The sequence below is a fragment of the Salvelinus fontinalis genome, chromosome 21, assembly GCF_029448725.1.
Source record: "Salvelinus fontinalis isolate EN_2023a chromosome 21, ASM2944872v1, whole genome shotgun sequence".
Taxonomy (NCBI): domain Eukaryota; kingdom Metazoa; phylum Chordata; class Actinopteri; order Salmoniformes; family Salmonidae; genus Salvelinus; species Salvelinus fontinalis.
Window position 1 is genome coordinate 12,171,485 of NC_074685.1, and position 18,775 is coordinate 12,190,259.

The window sequence follows — 18,775 nt, forward strand, 5'->3', positions numbered from 1 at the left end:
TGATCATGTCAAAACTTCCCTACAAACTAAGGGAAAAATGGAGGTCTATGGCATGTGATATTTTAGAGAGAAGTCACCTGAGGGCCCAGTTCAGTGACCTGGTAACGTTCATGGAAAAACAGGCCAAAATACTGCAGGATCCGTTGTATGGAGATATTCAAGATCCCCTGTACAACAAAAGGTTTTTAAAACCCAAAACAGAAGCTGACTTTAAACAGCAGTTCAAGTCCAAGAGTAGGGGAAGCAGCTTTGCCACTACAGTAGCTGTAGTGGCAGATTGTGACTCTGAAAAACCTTTAAAAGAACAAACATTCAAAGTAAAGAGACCAGGCACCTACCCTTCTGATGCTCCCAGTATCTCATGTATATTTTGTGCTGGTGCGCATTTATTGGTCGACTGCCAACAGGTGAAGGCACAGCCACATGAATTCAAGGTTGAGTTTCTGAGATCAAAAGGCCTTTGTTTTGGCTGTTTGATGAGAGGACACTTAAGCAGAGAATGTAAAAGAAGGATGACCTGTCAGAGCTGTCAAAGAAAGCACCCCACTATCCTGCACATTGAAGGAAGAGAGAGATTTAGATCTCAAAAGGCAGATATGAGTGGTGTAGCAGTAAAGCGGGAGGAGACTGTCAGCAGTGCTCTTGTTTCACTGGAAGCTGGTGAAGATACCGGGGCCGGTACAGATTGTGCACTTGCAATTGTGCCAGTTCAAGTAAAGGTGGCAAATGGAAGCAAGTCTGTGTTAACCTATGCGTTTCTCGATTCTGGTAGCTCAGCAACATTTTGTACGGAGAGACTCATGAGGCAGTTGCAAGCTAAAGGCAGTGCGACTGAAATTCTGCTACGCACAATGGGGCAGGAGAGTCCTACCAAGAGCTTTGAGATATCTGGATTAGAGATTGGCAATGTGGAAGGCGACACATTTCTTGCATTACCAAAGGTCTACACCCAACATAAGATCCCAGTGACAAGAGAGAACATTCCCACTCAGAAAGATCTCAAAAGGTGGCCATACCTGAAAGAGGTTCAGTTGAAGGAGATTGATGCCGACGTCGAACTTCTGATTGGCGTAAATGCTCCAAAGGCAATGGAACCCTGGCAAATCATAAATAGCCAAGGCAACGGACCGTATGCAGTGAAAACCCTCTTTGGATGGGTGATGAATGGTCCTCTCAACAGTTGTACCATGGCAGAAGAATCTGGGCATCCTACGGTGATGGCCAATTGTATCTCAATGGCCGACCTGGGGGTTCTTCTTGTAAATCAGTACAACCATGACTTCCCTGAGAGAGAGTATGAAGAGAAAAGTGAGATGTCAGCTGAGGATCGTAGGTTTATGGAGATTGTATCAAGCTCCATAACCCTCAAAGACCATCACTACTACTTACCGTTGCCCTTTCGCAACAAAGATGTAGTCCTGCCAAACAACCGTGACATGGCAAAGCAGCGGGCTCTAAATATTATCAGGAAGTTCAAGAAGGACAAAGGTTACGCTGCAGAGTACAAAGGCTTCATGGAAGAGATGATAACAAAAGGTTACGCCGAGAAGGTACCACAAGAACAGCTCCTCAGAGAGAAAGGCAAGGTATGGTACATACCACACCATGGCGTTCACCATAAGCGCAAAGGAACGATACGAGTGGTGTTTGACTGTTCATCATCCTATAAAGGTACATCTCTTAACAGTGAACTCCTTCAAGGCCCTGACCTGGCAAACACGCTTATAGGAGTCTTGCTAAGATTTCGGCAAGAGCACATTGCCATGATGGCAGACATCGAAGGAATGTTCCATCAAGTACGTGTCCATGAAGATGACTTAGACTTCCTGCGATTCCTATGGTGGCCGGATGGTGATACTAACAAAAGATTGGAGGAGTACAGAATGACAGTACATCTTTTCGGTGCTATATCCTCTCCAAGTTGTGCAAACTTTGCACTGCGAAAGACTGCAGAAGACAACTGTGAGGGGTACGATGAAGAGGTGATTCAAACAGTCAAGTCCAACTTCTATGTTGATGACTGCCTCAAGTCAGTGGCCACAGAAGAACAAGCCATAGCTCTCACAAGAAACCTCAGGGATGTGTGCTCTCAAGGTGGGTTCAAATTGACCAAGTGGGTCAGCAACAGCCGCACTGTACTAGCTTCTATCCCTGATAAACACAAAGCCAAGCAGATAAAAGAACTGGACCTGGACAGAGAAAAGCTGCCTGTTGAAAGAGCACTTGGAATCCGATGGAACATTGAAAGGGATGTGTTTACCTTCCAGGTCACTGTCAAGAACAGACCCCTTACAAGAAGAGGTATTCTCTCAACTGTCAGCTCTATTTATGATCCATTAGGTTTCCTCGCCCCATTCGTATTAAAGGCAAAGCAAATTCTTCAAGTGCTCTGCAAGCTAAAGTGTGGATGGGACGAAGTTATCCCTGAAGAACACTCTATTTCATGGAAGAGATGGCTCTCAGAGCTGGACCAGCTCTCCAGATTCCAGATAGACAGGTGTATGATGCCTGAGAACTTTGGTCAAATCAAGACCGCACAGCTGCATCACTTCGGTGATGCAAGTGAACAAGGTTATGGCACGGCAAGCTACCTTAGGTTCACAAACGTTATGGAAAAGGTCCACATCGCATTCATACTGGGGAAATCAAGGGTGACTCCACTCAAGCAGATGACGATCCCCAGACTGGAACTTGCTGCAGCAACATTGGCAGTGCGAGTGGACAGGATGTTAAGGTTGGAGCTCCAGATTGAACTTGAGGAGTCAACTTTCTGGACAGACAGCCAGTCGGTGCTAAAATACATCCGCAACGATACCAAGAGATTCCATACTTTTGTGGCTAATAGGGTTGCTATGATCCGTGACCTATCGAAAGCAAAACAGTGGAGGTATTTGAACTCCAAACACAACCCAGCCGATGATGCCTCAAGAGGATTACATGTTGAAACTTTCCTGAACTCAAAGAGATGGCGCAAAGGACCAGAATTCCTGGAGAAAACAGAAACACAATGGCCGAAAGTCCCCGAGGAGCTTGGCTCCATCCCTCCAGATGATCCAGAGGTGAGAAAAGACGTCATCGTAAACAGTACATGTGTGGAAGAAAAGAGTCCGACCAGCAAACTGATTGAGTACTATTCAACATGGAACAGCTTGAAGAAAGCAGTTGCCTGGATGCTGAAACTGAAGAGACTTCTACTACAGTTAAGCCAGAAAAGGAAAGTTCTCACCCAAACTGATCCAGGATCAGATCAGAGTCTGACAAACTCACTGAAGGAACAAATTGACAAGTTCAAACTGACGTTTGGAAAAGAAAGTCTGTCTGTAGATGACCTAGATGAAGCAGAAAAGGTCATCATTCGATTTGAGCAACGACAGCACCTTAAACAAGAAATTGCACTAGTTGTAAAAGGAAAACAATGTGCCAAGAGAAGCGGCTCAATCTGTAAGCTTGATCCAATAGTTGACAATGGCATTCTGAGAGTAGGAGGAAGGTTAAGCAAAGCTGCTATGCCTACGGAACTAAAGAATCCTATGATCCTGCCCAAAGACTCCTACATCTCCAGACTGATCTTACTCCACATCCATGAGCAGGTTGGCCACTCTGGGAGAGGTCACATGCTTTCTAGACTTCGCCAGCGATATTGGATACCCTGTGCCAACTCCTTAGCAAGAAAGATCCTTAAGAGCTGTGTCTTCTGCAGGCGGATGCAAGCTAGAGCTGGAGAACAGAAGATGGCTGACCTTCCACAAGATCGGGTAGCACCTGATTTGCCGCCTTTCACCCATGTGGGCATAGATTACTTTGGCCCCATAGAGGTGAAGCGAGGCCGCGTTCATGTGAAGCGGTATGGTGTGATCTTTACTTGCCTTGTGAGTCGAGCTGTCCATCTAGAAGTTGCTAGTTATCTGGATACTGATTCCTGCATCAATGCCCTGCGCAGGTTCATCTGTCGAAGGGGCCCAGTAACAAGTATCAGAACAGACAATGGCACCAACTTTGTTGGAACACACAGAGAGCTAGGAGAAGCTCTGAAAGAGCTGGATCACAACAAGATTCAAAATAAATTACTGAAGGAAGGAGTGACATGGTCATTCAACCCTCCCTCTGGAGCCCACCATGGGGGGGTATGGGAGAGGTTGATCCGACTGGTGAAAAAGATCCTCTATTCAGTCCTTAAAGAGCAAGTACTGGATGATGAGGCTTTGCAGACAGCCTTGTGTGAAGTTGAGGCGATTATGAACGACAGACCAATCACTACTGTAACAAATGACCCTAACGATCTAGAACCCCTGACTCCGAACCATCTGCTTCATCTGAAAGCAAAGCCAGTCCTGTCACCAGGACTATTCCAGAGAAGTGACCTATACTCACGAAGGAGATGGAAGCAAGTACAATATATCACTGACCTCTTCTGGAAGAGATGGATCAGGGAGTATCTTCCACTTATGCAGGAGCGGAACAAGTGGAACAAAACTAAGAGAAACTTCAGTCCTGGTGACCTTGTGGTCATCGTCGATGACACCGCCCCAAGGAACTCTTGGCTAATGGGGCGTGTGGTGAAGGCTTTGCCAGGGGCCAAAGGTCTTGTCCGGAGCGTCATGGTTAAGACTAAGACCAATATCTTACAGAGACCTATCAATAAACTCTGTCTGCTCCTTGAGGCGACGAAGTGAGACACACACACACACACACACAGTGCTCCATCTTTGAATCATGTGCACCTCTGATTCGTTGATGTCGTACTCTTACATTCTTTGATGTCATACATTTTTTGGACGTCAAACTCTTGACATTTTTTGGAAGTTGAACACCTTTACACTTCAACTCAGACTGAGATCTATGGACTATTTTCCTATATGGCACCTTGTATATTTGTATATAGCTATGAACTGTAATGGTGCTCTGGTATAGAATGTTTTTGTATTGGCTCTACGTTTGAATATTAAGTAATTGTTGTGCATTCAGTGCAGTCAACAATTAGGGGCCGGTATGTTAGAGCCGATTTGGGCATATTTGTATAAAAGACTGAACATACTGAGCTCCATGTACATTTGTGTAAATATATTAAATATTAATGTATATGATGAAATATTAGGTACGTACCTTTATGATTTATTTACCGGATTGAGATATATTCATTTGTTATTAGTGTAACTCAGTTTTTGGCCCCCCCTCTTGCCCATTCATTGTACTGTGTTAATTGTGTTAGTATAAAGGCAGGAAGTTGGGCCTTCGGGGGGGGGGAGTCCTTGCTAGATGCGGGAGCGGTATAGTTTTTTGACCATATAGACATATAGACATATAGACATACAGACATACATACAGAAAGACAGACAGACAGGTCATATTATATTATGTATTTGCATTTCAAGTAATCTCTGCTTTAAGTTGATTGGAGAATACCTTTTTGTTAGATAAGAAGAATAAACATTTTTTGTTGCACCATATCCCTGGATCTCATTGAATGTTTGGCCGTTTGGAAACGTTAAGTGTGGACTGTATGCGTCCGAAACAACCCCGCTTCAGGCTTGGGCAGTGGCTATGGTAAAGAGGAAAGGAAGCCACTACAAACGTTATTATTGAAATTAAACTGTTCCATGAAAATGGACCATTTAGTTTGTTTGTCTTTGAAATAACACCAAAATGAACGCAAACTAATCTATATAATCATGTTGTCACATTGACACTTTGATAAATATAACCGTCAGAAGATGGCACTCAGTTCCGTGTAACGCTTATCAGTCAAATGGTCTAATACACTTGATGAAATTAAATAGAATATTAGTTTCAATTTCTCAATTTTCTGACTACTCGTTCAAATTGAATAATAGAAAACTGTTGAAAATGGTAAAATTTTTCAACCCATTAAAATTGAGATTTTATATTGTTTTTCCAATTTTCAAATTAAAATTTATTTGTTCGAAAATTTAAGATGAAATATTGGTGTTGCTGGGAAAACGGTTATTTCTTAAATCTGTGGTTCAATTGGACGCTATCCCTTCAGTGCTGTCGAGATTAGCCTTGCCTACACTATAAAGTGGTAAATTAATGTGGCACACACACACACACACACACACACACACACACACACACACACAGGGGCGGATTGGCTGATCAATTTTTAGCAGAATGGGCCGGTCTACCTTGTTTTTTTGTGCAAATGATCAAGGAAAACAATTATTTACAAGCAAACAAAAACTGCTACTGTATATTAATGTTTTACTCATTAATAAAGCTGTAAATGACAGATTCTAACTCTTTTACTTATTTCTACCTAAGGGATGTTGAAACCTGGGATGACTCATGACTGACTTGGAGGTGAAGACAAAAAAAAAAAATCCTCAAAGAGCCTATTCCAGAAATCAAGTCATTATCAATGTCTTGTTTTGTGCATTTATTTTCATTCTGATGTGTGTATATCATTTCTAAACCTAAACCGGTTTCTGAGAATCACACCACTTCCTGCTTTCTGCCCACACAGAGGGAGTTTCCATGACGCTCTGCAGCGCTGCAGTGCATTGTGGTCTCATGGCCTACACTCAGATGGAACCGTTATATATGTGGGTTCATCTGGGTCAGATTTGATTTTTCCACTCTGAGAAAAAGGAAGTTTTGTGTGTAGGCTAAATTTACAACAGTTCAAAACTTTGAGTTGATGTCTGAAATCATGCATGCAAGTTTAACATTATCCTGCCAAGAATATCTTAATCACTGGTATAAGTCATGAATGTTCCTTTTTGCTAAATATGTTTATGGTCTGAGGGGGTGAGCAATGGAACAACAGTGTTGTGGTTAATGTATCACATTGCTGCCTGTATCTCTAAATTCATGCACACTTCATCTCATAGAGGAGCGTGGGTGGATGTTAATTTAGTGGCAGGGGTGAACTGGCCATCTGGCATTTCGGGCGGAGGGCATGTTTTTGCGCAAAATTATCATTATCTGGCTAATACTGGGGGCTACAAGGAAATAAATGGGCTGGTGTGAGGGGCCTTGAGGAAAAACATGGCCCAGTGTGTTAGAAATGCTAGGGCTGATTTCTGGTCCCAGTCCGCACTTACACACACACACACACACAGAAACACCAGGTATCTCTGAAGCAATGCTACACCATTCTAACGGCCATCGTGCGTTGTCAGGACACTGAATGAGGTTAACTCTCTTGGTACCGTCACTGACTGTGAAGAGACATGGAGTTGCGTACATCAGTTGCTGTTAGACTGCCCTTCGCTACAATGTTATCTTCAAACCCCTGCATATGCCAACACTACGCATATAGAAAGTCTAACAGCTATGCCTAGCCTATAAGTCGAAATGGAAGGTTAACTTACAAATCTATGCGTAATGGCATTGTGTTTTATGTAAACATCCAATGAAGTAGCCTCATAGGCTTGTTATCTTGTGAATGGAGCCTAATGCACAGATTGCGCCGAGATCTATTGCGCGTCCCTGTCGACTCACGAGTTGCCCCCCGAACCCCTGTGATGAACATCTTGGGGCAGGGGTTCAGGTAAAGCAGCGTCTGAGACAGCAATTTTACGGTCCATTGTTATAACCTATTAAAGGTCTAGACACTAGCCTCTGTACGGTGTACAAGTAGCCTAAGTTAGCGGTATAGCTGAGATAAATGCACAGCCTATAATGGAGACGATGCCCCTGTTTTGGGATAACCTATGCATCCTTCAGTCCTCCCATCCTTGAATGATAGGTGATGTTACGCTAGGCTACCAACCAAGTGATGTCAGATCAGTGATTATTTCTATAGCCTATGATCATTGATCATCATTGATCTAATATACACTGTATATACAAAAGTATGTGGACACGCCTTCAATTTAGTGGATTTGGCTATTTCAGCCACACCCATTGCTGACAGGTGTATAAAATCAAGCACATTAAATCACGCACACAGCCATGCAATCTCAATAGCCAAACATTGGCAGTAGAATCAATCAATCAATCAAGTTTATTTTATATAGCCCTTCGTACATCAGCTAATATCTCGAAGTGCTGTACAGAAACCCAGCCTAAAACCCCAAACAGCTAGTAATGCAGGTGTAGAAGCACGGTGGCTAGGAAAAACTCCCTAGAAAGGCCAAAACCTAGGAAGAAACCTAGAGAGGAACCAGGCTATGAGGGGTGGCCAGTCCTCTTCTGGCTGTGCCGGGTGGAGATTATAACAGAACTATGCCAAGATGTTCAAAAATGTTCATAAGTGGGCCTCCCGGGTGGGGCAGTGGTCTAGGGCACTGCATCGCAGTGCTAACTGCGCCACCAGAGTCTCTGGGTTCGCCCCCAGGCTCTGTCGCAGCCGGCCGCGACCGGGAGGTCCGTGGGGCGACGCACAATTGGGCTAGCGTCGTCCGGGTTAGGGAGGGTTTGGCCGGTAGGGATTTCCTTGTCTCATCGCGCTCCAGCGACTCCTGTGGCGGGCTGGGCGCAGTGCGCGCTAGCCAAGGGGGCCAGGTGCACGGTGTTTCCTCCGACACATTGGTGCGGCTGGCTTCCGGGTTGGAGGCGCGCTGTGTTAAAGAAGCAGTGCGGCTTGGTTGGGTTGTGCCTCGGAGGACGCATGGCTTTCGACCTTCGTCTCTCCCGAGCCCGTACGGGAGTTGTAGCGATGAGACAAGATAGTAATTACTAGCGAATGAATACCACGAAAATTGGGGAGAAAAGGGGATCAAATTTAAAAATAAAAGTTCATAAGTGACAAGCATGGTCAAATAATAATCATGAATAATTTTCAGTTGGCTTTTCACTCTTCAGTAAGAATGGCCTTACTGAAGAGTGACTTTCAACGTGGCACCGTCATATGATGCCATCTTTCCAACAAGCCAGTTGGTCAATTTTCTGCCCTGCTAGTGCTGCTATTGTGAAGTGGAAACGTCTAGGCCACACAAGCTCATACAATGGGACCACCGAGTGCTGAATTGCGTAAAAATTGTCCGTCCTTGCAACACTCACTACCGAGTTCCAAACTGCCTCTGGAAGCAACGTCAGCACAAGAACTGTTCGATGGAAGCTTCACGAAATGGTTTTCCATGGCAGCCGCACACAAGCCTAAGATCACCATGCGCAATGCCAAGCGTCGGCTGGAGTGATGTAAAGCTCGCCACCATTGGACTCTGGAGCAGTGGAAACGCGTTCTCTGGAGTGATGAATCCTGCTTCACCATCTGGCAGTGGAATCAGGGTGTGGCGGATGCCAGGAGAACACTACCTGCCCAACGCATAGTGCCAACTTTGTTTGGAGGGGGAGGAATAATGGTCTGATTTTCATGGTTCGGGCTTCTTAGTTCCAGTGAAGGGAAATCTTAAAATTACAGCATACATACATACATTCTAGACGATTCTGTGCTTCCAACTTTGTGGAAACGGTTTCTGAAAGGCACTTTCCTATTTCAGTATGACAATGCCCCTGTGCACAATGTGAGGTCCATAAAGAAATGGTTTGTCGAGATTAGTGTGAAAGAACTTGACTGGCCTGCACAGAGCCCTGACCTCAACCCCACTGAACACATTTGGAATGAATTGCAACTCTGACTGTGAGCCAGGCCTAATCGCCCAACATCAGTGCCCGACTTCACTAATGCTCTTGTTTCTGAATGGAAGCAAGTCCCCGCAGCATTGTTCCAACATCTAGTGGAAAGTCTTCCCAGAAGAGTGGAGACTGTTTTAGTAGCAACTCCATAATAATGCCCATGATTTTGGAATGAGATACTAGACGAGCAGGTGTCCACATAATAATTGATCTAAATACAAAAGGTATTTCAAGAAACTGAGAATCCATCCATGAATATATTCAAACAGCACCTAAATTACATTGCAGGAGTGGTCCCTGAGTTGCCTCTCGTCCCACAGACACGTTTGCATAAAATCCCTCCTTCACTCCTCCCGCAGTCATTGGATAGGCCTATAGACCTATAATGCCGATAAACTATAGTCTCATTTAATTTCACTTGCCCACTACAACCTACTGTTAGAGTACAGGTTATGGGTTCTCAGTATAGTGGGCCAGTGTAGGTTTATAATGGGCAGCAAAATAGCAGTTGTAGCGAATTTGGAGGGCAGTTCGACATAGCCACATATCTCAAGATCATTTGTTTCATTGGGTGTGCTCATGTACTATTTACAGTCGTTAGGAGGATAGTTGCCATAAGGGGGAAATACTACTGTTAGTAAAGCATCAAGGTCGTTAAGTTGCCATTACACAAAGATGTTTGACTCCACCTATTCTGAACGTCCCTTTCGTCACATAGGCCAAGATGTTAAGACTTCTAAACTACTGTTGGCTACGAAAGGTGTTTGCTAGCAGCAGAACATTGTAGCCACTACAGAGGGCAGAATGATAGGGACTCAATCCCAGGTCTCTTCTCAGTCAGTGACAGAGCCAAGAGTTTCTTCATCCGGTTGTGTTCATAACACACCATGGCCATTAGAAGAGTGTATGCCTATAGTCTGAAGTTGTGTGTGTGTGTGTGTGTGTGTGTGTGTGTGTGTTTTCGCACAGTGACGGCCTATTATATGTGCCCAACTTCGCCTCTAAAGGGCCAAAGTCCTAGACTCGCATCACTCGCTTTCCTTTCTGCTCTGGTGTGTGTGTGTTGTTTTTTTTTTTCTCTCTACAATTTCTATCTTGTCTCATTGCTGCGACTCTCCAACGGGCTCCGACGCGAATGTCGAGTCATGCGTCCTCTGAAACATAACAAACAGCGCTTCTTAACACCTGCCCGCTTAACCCGGAAGCCAATGTGTCAGAGTAAAAGGACAGATCGGACCATACACAACCAATTATCACTTTGGATGAGTATAGGGTCTCTCCCTGTGCACTGTAGTAGCCTAGTGGCGTCCACTAGAGCCATGTATTTGAAAATCACCCCGTTTTCCTAACCGCACCAATATTTAGACTTTCCCTTTTCAAACGACACAAGGTCAATTACAACATTGAAAATGTTTAACTCCGTTTCTATTATTCAATTTGAACAGTCCTATTTGATCATTGGATTGATAAGCGTTACACGCACCGGGGTTAAATTGTGTAGGTGGGCTACTCACTTAAATGATGCCCGAATACGCAGATAATTTCTGAAGAGCAAAAATATGTGCTTTTCCAGAACGCATCTAGAACTCTTCGTGAAGTTCCAGCAATCCTGAAATGAAAGTGAAACGTAGACTATGCACATTTTCAAGCACGTCGCCTGTGCATATGACGTAACGTCATACGTGCGTGTTTTTATAAAGTGAAGTCAACGTTGTTCTAAGGGCAGAAAAATCTGATTGGTTTAGGGAAGAACAAATCCGATTGGTTTCTAAAAGGTCAATGGTCAGAGTTTAACAGTTGCACAACTTTTGGAAACATGGAATAGGTTTGAACTCAGAATCTTGTAAATACAACTTTGAGTCACAAGTTGTAACGTTTTCAAATTATTGTGTTACAGTAGTCAGACAAATGTGACAATATGTCTAGATACAACTGGTTTCCTGTAGCATATGTAGCAAGCTAGCAGCAACATGCTAAGCTAAACAGAGCAACCTCTTAGCTACTCATATTGAATTAGTGAATGGAGCTAGCTAGCAAATATACAAGAAAGTCAGCTAACATTTGTTTTATTGAAATGTTAAGTTGAATAACCTATATGCACACAAACGAGGACAGCAATGTAAATTGCTAAGCTAAACAGAGCTAGTTGACTTGCAGATCTCTTACTAATGTTGAGTCATAGAATAGAGCTAGCTAGCTAGCTAGGTCTTAAATATACCATTAAGTAATCTCCCACTTCATCAGTATTTTGTGGAATAAACTAAATAAACCAAAATAATTGGAATGAACTAGCCCTGGGTTCCGAAATGTAAAATGCTAAGCTAAACTGGACTAGCTGGTTAAGCAGATAATGTTGAATCATAAAAAGAGCTAGCCAATTTTTATTTATTTATATCACTTATTCAACTAACAGATTTACTGGCAGATTTGTCACCTAACTTGCTAGCGATTCCTATTTCATAATTCAATTTTAGGAGATAGCTCTCTGCTCAGCTAAGCTACATTTAGCGTAGCATTTTATGTTTCTGCCCCCAGGGAAGCATTACAGTCCATTGAAATGTTTAAATTTATAAAGTTTATTCAACTAAATATTCTGATAAATTAAGTGGAAGCAGATTAACTGATATTTGAGACCTAGCTAGCTATTCTATGACAACATTAGTAAGAGATAGCGTAGCACCCCATATTGTCGGTATATTCAACAGCGTTATCTTGTGATCAAGCCATCAATGTTTTGTAATTATTGGTGTTTGACATTTCAGTGGAAATACTACTACTATCAGCTTTTTGATAAGCGGTTTAGCAAAACAAATTATCGGCATATGCACATTTGTGGCCTGCTGGAGGTCATTTTGCATTGCGCTGGCAGTGCACCTCCTTGCACAAAGGCAGAGGTAGCGGTCCTGCTGCTGGGTTGTTGCCCTGCTACGGCCTCCTCCACGTCTCCTGATGTACTGGCCTGTCTCCTGGTAGCGCCTGCATGCTCTGGACACTACGCTGACAGACACAGCAAACCTTTTTGCCACAGTTCGCATTGATGTGCCATCCTGGATGAACTGCACTACCTGAGCCACTTGTGTGGGTTGTAGACTCCGTCTCATGCTACCACTAGAGTGAGAGCACCGCCAGCATTCAAAAGTGACCAAAACATCAGCCAGGAAGCATAGGAACTGAGAAGTGGTCTGTGGTCACCACCTGCAGAATCACTCCTGTTTTGGGGGGTGTCTTGCTAATTGCCTATAATTTCCACCTTTTGTCTATTCCATTTGCACAACAGCATGTGAAATTTATTGTCAATCAGTGTTGCTTCCTAAGTGGACAGTTTGATTTCACAGAAGTGTGATTGACTTGGAGTTACATTGTGTTTTTTAAGTGTTCCCTTTATTTTTTTGAGCAGTATATATATATATATATATATATATATATATATATATATATATATATAGATATAGATATAGATATAGATAGATAGATAGATAGATAGATAGATAGATAGATATAGATATATATAGATATATATATATATAGATAGATATATATAGATATATATAGATATATATATAGATATATATATATAGATATATATATATATATAGATAGATAGATATATAACTTTTTTGAAAACTCTCAAAACCTAACTTAATTTACATAAACTACAATGAAAATCAGTGGTCAGCTAGCTAGAAAGGTGTCTTTAGTTGCAAAACGTACCGTTATTTTCCAGGCCATTTAAATCTTGAGCTCAAAGTGATTTAATCCTCCAACCGCTAGAGAGTGTCCGATGTTGGGGGAAAATTAGCTAGCTATCTGTCCATCCCCATTTTCTTAAATCCATATAGTTTATTCAATTTAACATTTCAATTAAGAAAATGTTAGCTGACTTGTATATTTGACACCTAGCTACCTAGATAGCTCTATTTATTAATTTGAGGTTGCTAAATGCATAGCTAGCTAGCTTGCTCTGATTAATTACTCTTTGCTTCAAGTCAGGAGACTTGTTGTATTTTAGAGATATTGTCACACTTATCTGTGACACAATAATGATTTCAAAACATTACAACTTGTATGTCAAAGTTTAATTAACAAGATTCTCAGTTCAAACCTCAGTTAGAAACCAATCAGATAATTTCTGCCCTTAGAACACAGTTGACTACACTGAATCGGCGCCATACATTGAATAACTAGTTATTCTATTCGCACATTTGATAATTTGTCATTACATATTCAGCACGAAATAAAGCAGGTATCTGTTACAATAATCTCATCAGGATGAAATGCAAATTCGCTATGTGGAAGATAAACTGTCAAGACCGCCCTTGAACACAAGGTGGCGGTGATGGACAGTGTAATCCAGGGGCTCTGTTGTAGTCAATTTTATGCGCTGTCTCCTCATACTCCACTAATTCCCTAATCTGATCTGGAAACACAGAATAAGAGGCAGAAATAGGATGGACTATTAAAACACACCATTGGTCTGTTATCAATATGTTTCTGGACATATGTTTCTGGAGGGGTTGGAGCTGTTGTGTGTGTGTGCGTGCATGACACGCCTGTGGACCTGTATGTGTACATGCCTGTGTGTGTCAGTGGAGGCTGCTGAGGGGAGGACAGCTCATAATAATGTCTGGAATGAAGTCAATGGAGTGGTATCAACCACATGGAAACCACATCTTTGATTTGTTTGATACCATTCCATTGACTCCATTCCAGCCATTATTATGAGCAGTCCTCCCCTCAGCAGCCTCCACTGTTGTGTGTGTACCTGAATGTGTGTGTGTGTGTGTGTGTGTGTAGTCGGGGCACACAGACACAGGTATGTAGGACTGTGAAGATGATGGAATTTTGGGTAACAGTTAATTGTCATGCAAATAGCCTTGGTTATTGTCAAAATTGTTTAAAAATGTTTTGAGTTAGTAATGCATCATAATGCATTTTTGAAAATTAGCAATGACATACCTAATGAATACAGCACAGCTTTGGGAACACCCCTGTCTTAAAAATGAATGGTTTTGAGGCATCACTACAGACCCGGGTTCGATCCCGGCCTGTGTCACAACCGGCTGTGACCGGGAGTACCATAGGACGGTGTACAATTGGCCCGGCGTCATCCGAGTTAGAGGATTGGCTGGGGGGGCTTTACTTGGCTCATTGCGCTCTAGTGTCTCCTTGTGGCGGGCCGGGCGACTGCAGGCTGACTTCCATAGTCAGTTAAACGGTGTTTCCTCCGACACATTGGTGCAGCTGGCTTCCAGGTTAAGAGGGCGGTTGTTAAGAAGCGCGGTTTGGCGGGTCATGTTTCGGAGGACGCATGACTCGACCTTCGCTTCTCCCGAGCCCGTTTGGGAGTTGCAGCGATGAGACAAGATTGTATGGCAGGAATGGAGGAGGTCTTTATCCTGTTCCTATCAAATTCCTGTTGAATTTGCAGACGTGTTGCTGTGCGTTTTGTTGCTGTGCGTTTTGCTGCCAACTTTACTTTGCTAGCTGACAACTTTACGTTTTTTTTTTTTTCTTTTTAATTACCGTTTATATTTTTAGTTTTTCCATCGCAACTTTTTTTTCCCTCATTCAACTTTTTCACTCCGGACGCTTTATCTGGACATGGTTCGTCAGCACCTTCAACAGCCGAAACTAAGTAGTAACATTAACATGATGTCTTCTAATTGCAGTCGCTGTACTCATAATATACAGGAGAACGATCGCCTTACGGCGAGGATAGCTGTGCTACAAGCCCAGCTTCAGACGCAATCGTTAGGCAAGGGTAATTTCAGTGTAGGACAGGAAGAAACAGCGTCTGTGCCACCAGTAAGCCGCACAGTCCCCGCAGCCGGACAACTTTCTCATGGCTTCTGGAGGGAAATGCTGTAGGAATGCTCAACTGGTATCGCTCATTCAGCCGACAGAAACTTTCAACCGGTTTTCCCCATTATGTAGCGAGTCGGAGTCTGAGTCTGAGTCTTCTCTTGTCTCTACTCCTCCCGTTACGGGGTCTGAGACGCCGAAGGCTCCAACCATTAGCTCTGACAAATTGAAAACCCTAGTCATTGGCGACTCCATTACCCGCAGTATTAGACTTAAAACGAATCACCCAGCGATCATACACTGTTTACAAGGGGGCGGGGCTACCGACGTTAAGGCTAATCTTAAGATGGTGCTGGCTAAAGCTAAAACTGGAGAGTGTAGAGAGTATAGAGATATTGTTATCCACGTCGGCACCAACGATGTTAGGATGAAACAGTCAGAGGTCACCAAGTGCAACATAGCTTCAGCGTGTAAATCAGATAGAAAGATGTGTCGGCATTGAGTAATTGTCTCTGGCCCCCTCCCAGTTAGGGGGAGTGACGAGCTCTACAGCAGAGTCTCAGCACTCAATCGCTGGTTGAAAACTGTTTTCTGTCCCTCCCAAAAGATAGAATTTGTAGATAATTGGCCCTCTTTCTGGGACTCACCCACAAACAGGACCAAGCCTGACCTGCTGAGGAGTGACGGACTCCATCCTAGCTGGAGGGGTGCTCTCATCTTATCTACCAACATAGATAGGGCTCTAACTCCTTTAGCCCCACAATGAAATAGGGTGCAGGCCAGGCAGCAGGCTGTTAGCCAACCTGCCAGCTTAGTGGAGTCTGCCAATAGCACAGTCAGTGTAGTCAGCTCAGCCATACCCATTGAGACTGTGTCTGTGCCTCGACCTAGGTTGGGCAAAACTAAACATGGCGGTTTTCGCTTTAGCAATCTTATTAGGATAAAGACCTCCTCCATTCCTGCCATTATTGAAAGAGATCATGATACCTCACATCTCAAAATAGGGTTACTTAATGTTAGATCCCTCACTTCAAAGGCAGTCATAGTCAATGAACTAATCACTGATCATAATCTTGATGTGATTGGCCTGACTGAAACATGGCTTAAGCCTGATGAATTTACTGTGTTAAATGAGGCCTCACCTCCTGGTTACACTAGTGACCATATCCCCCGTGCATCCCGCAAAGGCGGAGGTGTTGCTAACATTTACGATAGCAAATTTCAATTTAAAAAAAATATATATATGTTTTCGTCTTTTGAGCTTCTAGTCATGAAATCTATGCAGCCTACTCAATCACTTCTTATAGCTACTGTTTACAGGCCTCCTGGGCCATATACAGCGTTCCTCTCTGAGTTCCCTGAATTCCTATCAGACCTTGTAGTCATAGCAGATCATATTCTAATTTTTGGTGATTTTAATATTCATATGGAGAAGTCCACAGACCCACTCCAAAAGTCTTTCGGAGGCATCATCGACTCAGTGGGTTTTGTCCAACATGTTTCTGGACCTACTCACTGCCACAGTCATACTCTGGACCTAGTTTTGTCCCATGGAATAAATGTTGTAGATCTTAATGTTTTTCCACATAATCCTGGACTATCGGACCACCATTTTATTACGTTTGTAATCGCAACAAATAATCTGCTCAGACCCCAACCAAGGAGCATCAAAAGTCGTGCTATAAATTCTCAGACAACACAAAAATTCCTTGATGCCCTTCCAGACTCCTTCTGCCTACCCAAGGACGTCGGAGGACAAAAATCAGTTAACCACTTAACTGAGGAACTCAATTTAACCTTGCGCAATACCCTAGATGCAGTTGCACCCCTAAAAACGAAAAACATTTGTCATAAGAAACTAGCTCCCTGGTATACAGAAAATACCCGAGCTTTGAAGCAAGCTTCCAGGAAATTGGAACGGAAATGGCACCACACCAAACTGGAAGTCTTCCGACTAGCTTGGAAAGACAGTACCGTGCAGTACCGAAGAGCCCTCACTGCTGCTCGATCATCCTACTTTTCCAACTTAATCGAGGAAAATAAAAACAATACAAAATTTATTTTTGATACTGTTGCAAAGCTAACTAAAAAGCAGCATTCCCCAAGAGAGGATGGCTTTCACTTCAGCAGTAATAAATTCATGAACTTCTTTGAGGAAAAGATCATGACCATTAGAAAGCAAATTACGGACTCCTCTTTGAATCTGCGTATTCCTCCAGGGCTTAGCTGTCCTGGATCTGCACAGCTCTGCCAGGGCCTGGGATCGGGAGAGACACTTAAGTGTTTTAGTACTATATCTCTTGACACAATGATGAAAATAATCATGGCCTCTAAACCTTCAAGCTGCATACTGGATCCTATTCCTACTAAACTGCTGAAGGAGCTGCTTCCTGTGCTTGGCCCTCCTATGTTGAATATAATAAACAGCTCTCTATCCACCGGATGTGTACCAAACTCACTAAAAGTGGCAGTAATAAAGCCTCTCTTGAAAAAGCCAAACCTTGATCCGGAAAATATAAAAAAACTATCGGCCTATATCGAATCTTCCATTCCTCTCAAAAATTTTAGAAAAAGCTGTTGCGCAGCAACTCACTGCCTTTCTAAAGACAAACAATGTATACGAAATGCTTCAGTCTGGTTTTAGACCCCATCATAGCACTGAGACTGCACTTGTGAAGGTGGTAAATGACCTTTTAATGGCGTCAGACCGAGGCTCTGCATCTGTCCTCGTGCTACTAGACCTTAGTGCTGCCTTTGACACCATCGATCACCACATTCTTTTGGAGAGACTGGAAACACAAATTGGTCTACACGGACCAGTTCTGGCCTGGTTTAGATCTTACCTATCGGAAAGATATCAGTTTGTCTCTGTGAATGGTTTGTCCTCTGACAAATCAACTGTGCATCTTGGTGTTCCTCAAGGTTCCGTTTTAGGACCACTATTGTTTTCACTATATATTTTACCTCTTGGGGATGTTATTCGAAAACATAATGTTAACTTTCACTGCTATGCGGATGACATACAGCTGTACATTTCAATGAAACATGGTGACGCCCCAAAATTGCCCTCGCTAGAAGCCTGTGTTTCAGACATAAGGAAGTGGATGGCTGAAAACGTTCTACTTTTAAACTCGGACAAAACAGAGATGCTTGTTCTAGGTCCCAAGAAACAAAGAGATCTTCTGTTAAATCTGACAATTCATCTTGATGGTTGTAAAGTCGTCTCAAATAAAACTGTGAAGGACCTCGGCGTTACTCTTGACCCTGATCTCTCTTTTGACGAACATATCAAGACTGTTTCAAGGACAGCTTTTTTCCATCTACGTAACATTGCAAAAATCAGAAATTTTCTGTCCAAAAATGATGCAGAAAAATTAATCCATGCATTTGTTACTTCTAGGTTAGACTACTGCAATGCTCTACTTTCCGGCTA

General features: G+C 43.0%; 1 protein-coding gene across 5 annotated transcripts in view; it reads right to left on the reverse strand.

Annotated features, from left to right (window-relative positions):
• Nucleotides 1-18,775, reverse strand: part of pargl (poly (ADP-ribose) glycohydrolase, like) — a 42,850-nt gene that overhangs the window by 17,077 nt on the left and 6,998 nt on the right. For 3 of the 5 annotated variants that reach the window (XR_008753912.1, XM_055873897.1, XM_055873892.1), the window contains exon 1: nt 11,055-11,219. The exons of the other annotated variants lie outside the window; for them this stretch is intronic. The gene's annotated coding sequence lies outside the window, so the exon portion shown is untranslated. Of the gene's footprint in view, nt 1-11,054; nt 11,220-18,775 lie in introns of those variants that run through there. 5 annotated transcript variants of the gene reach the window in all.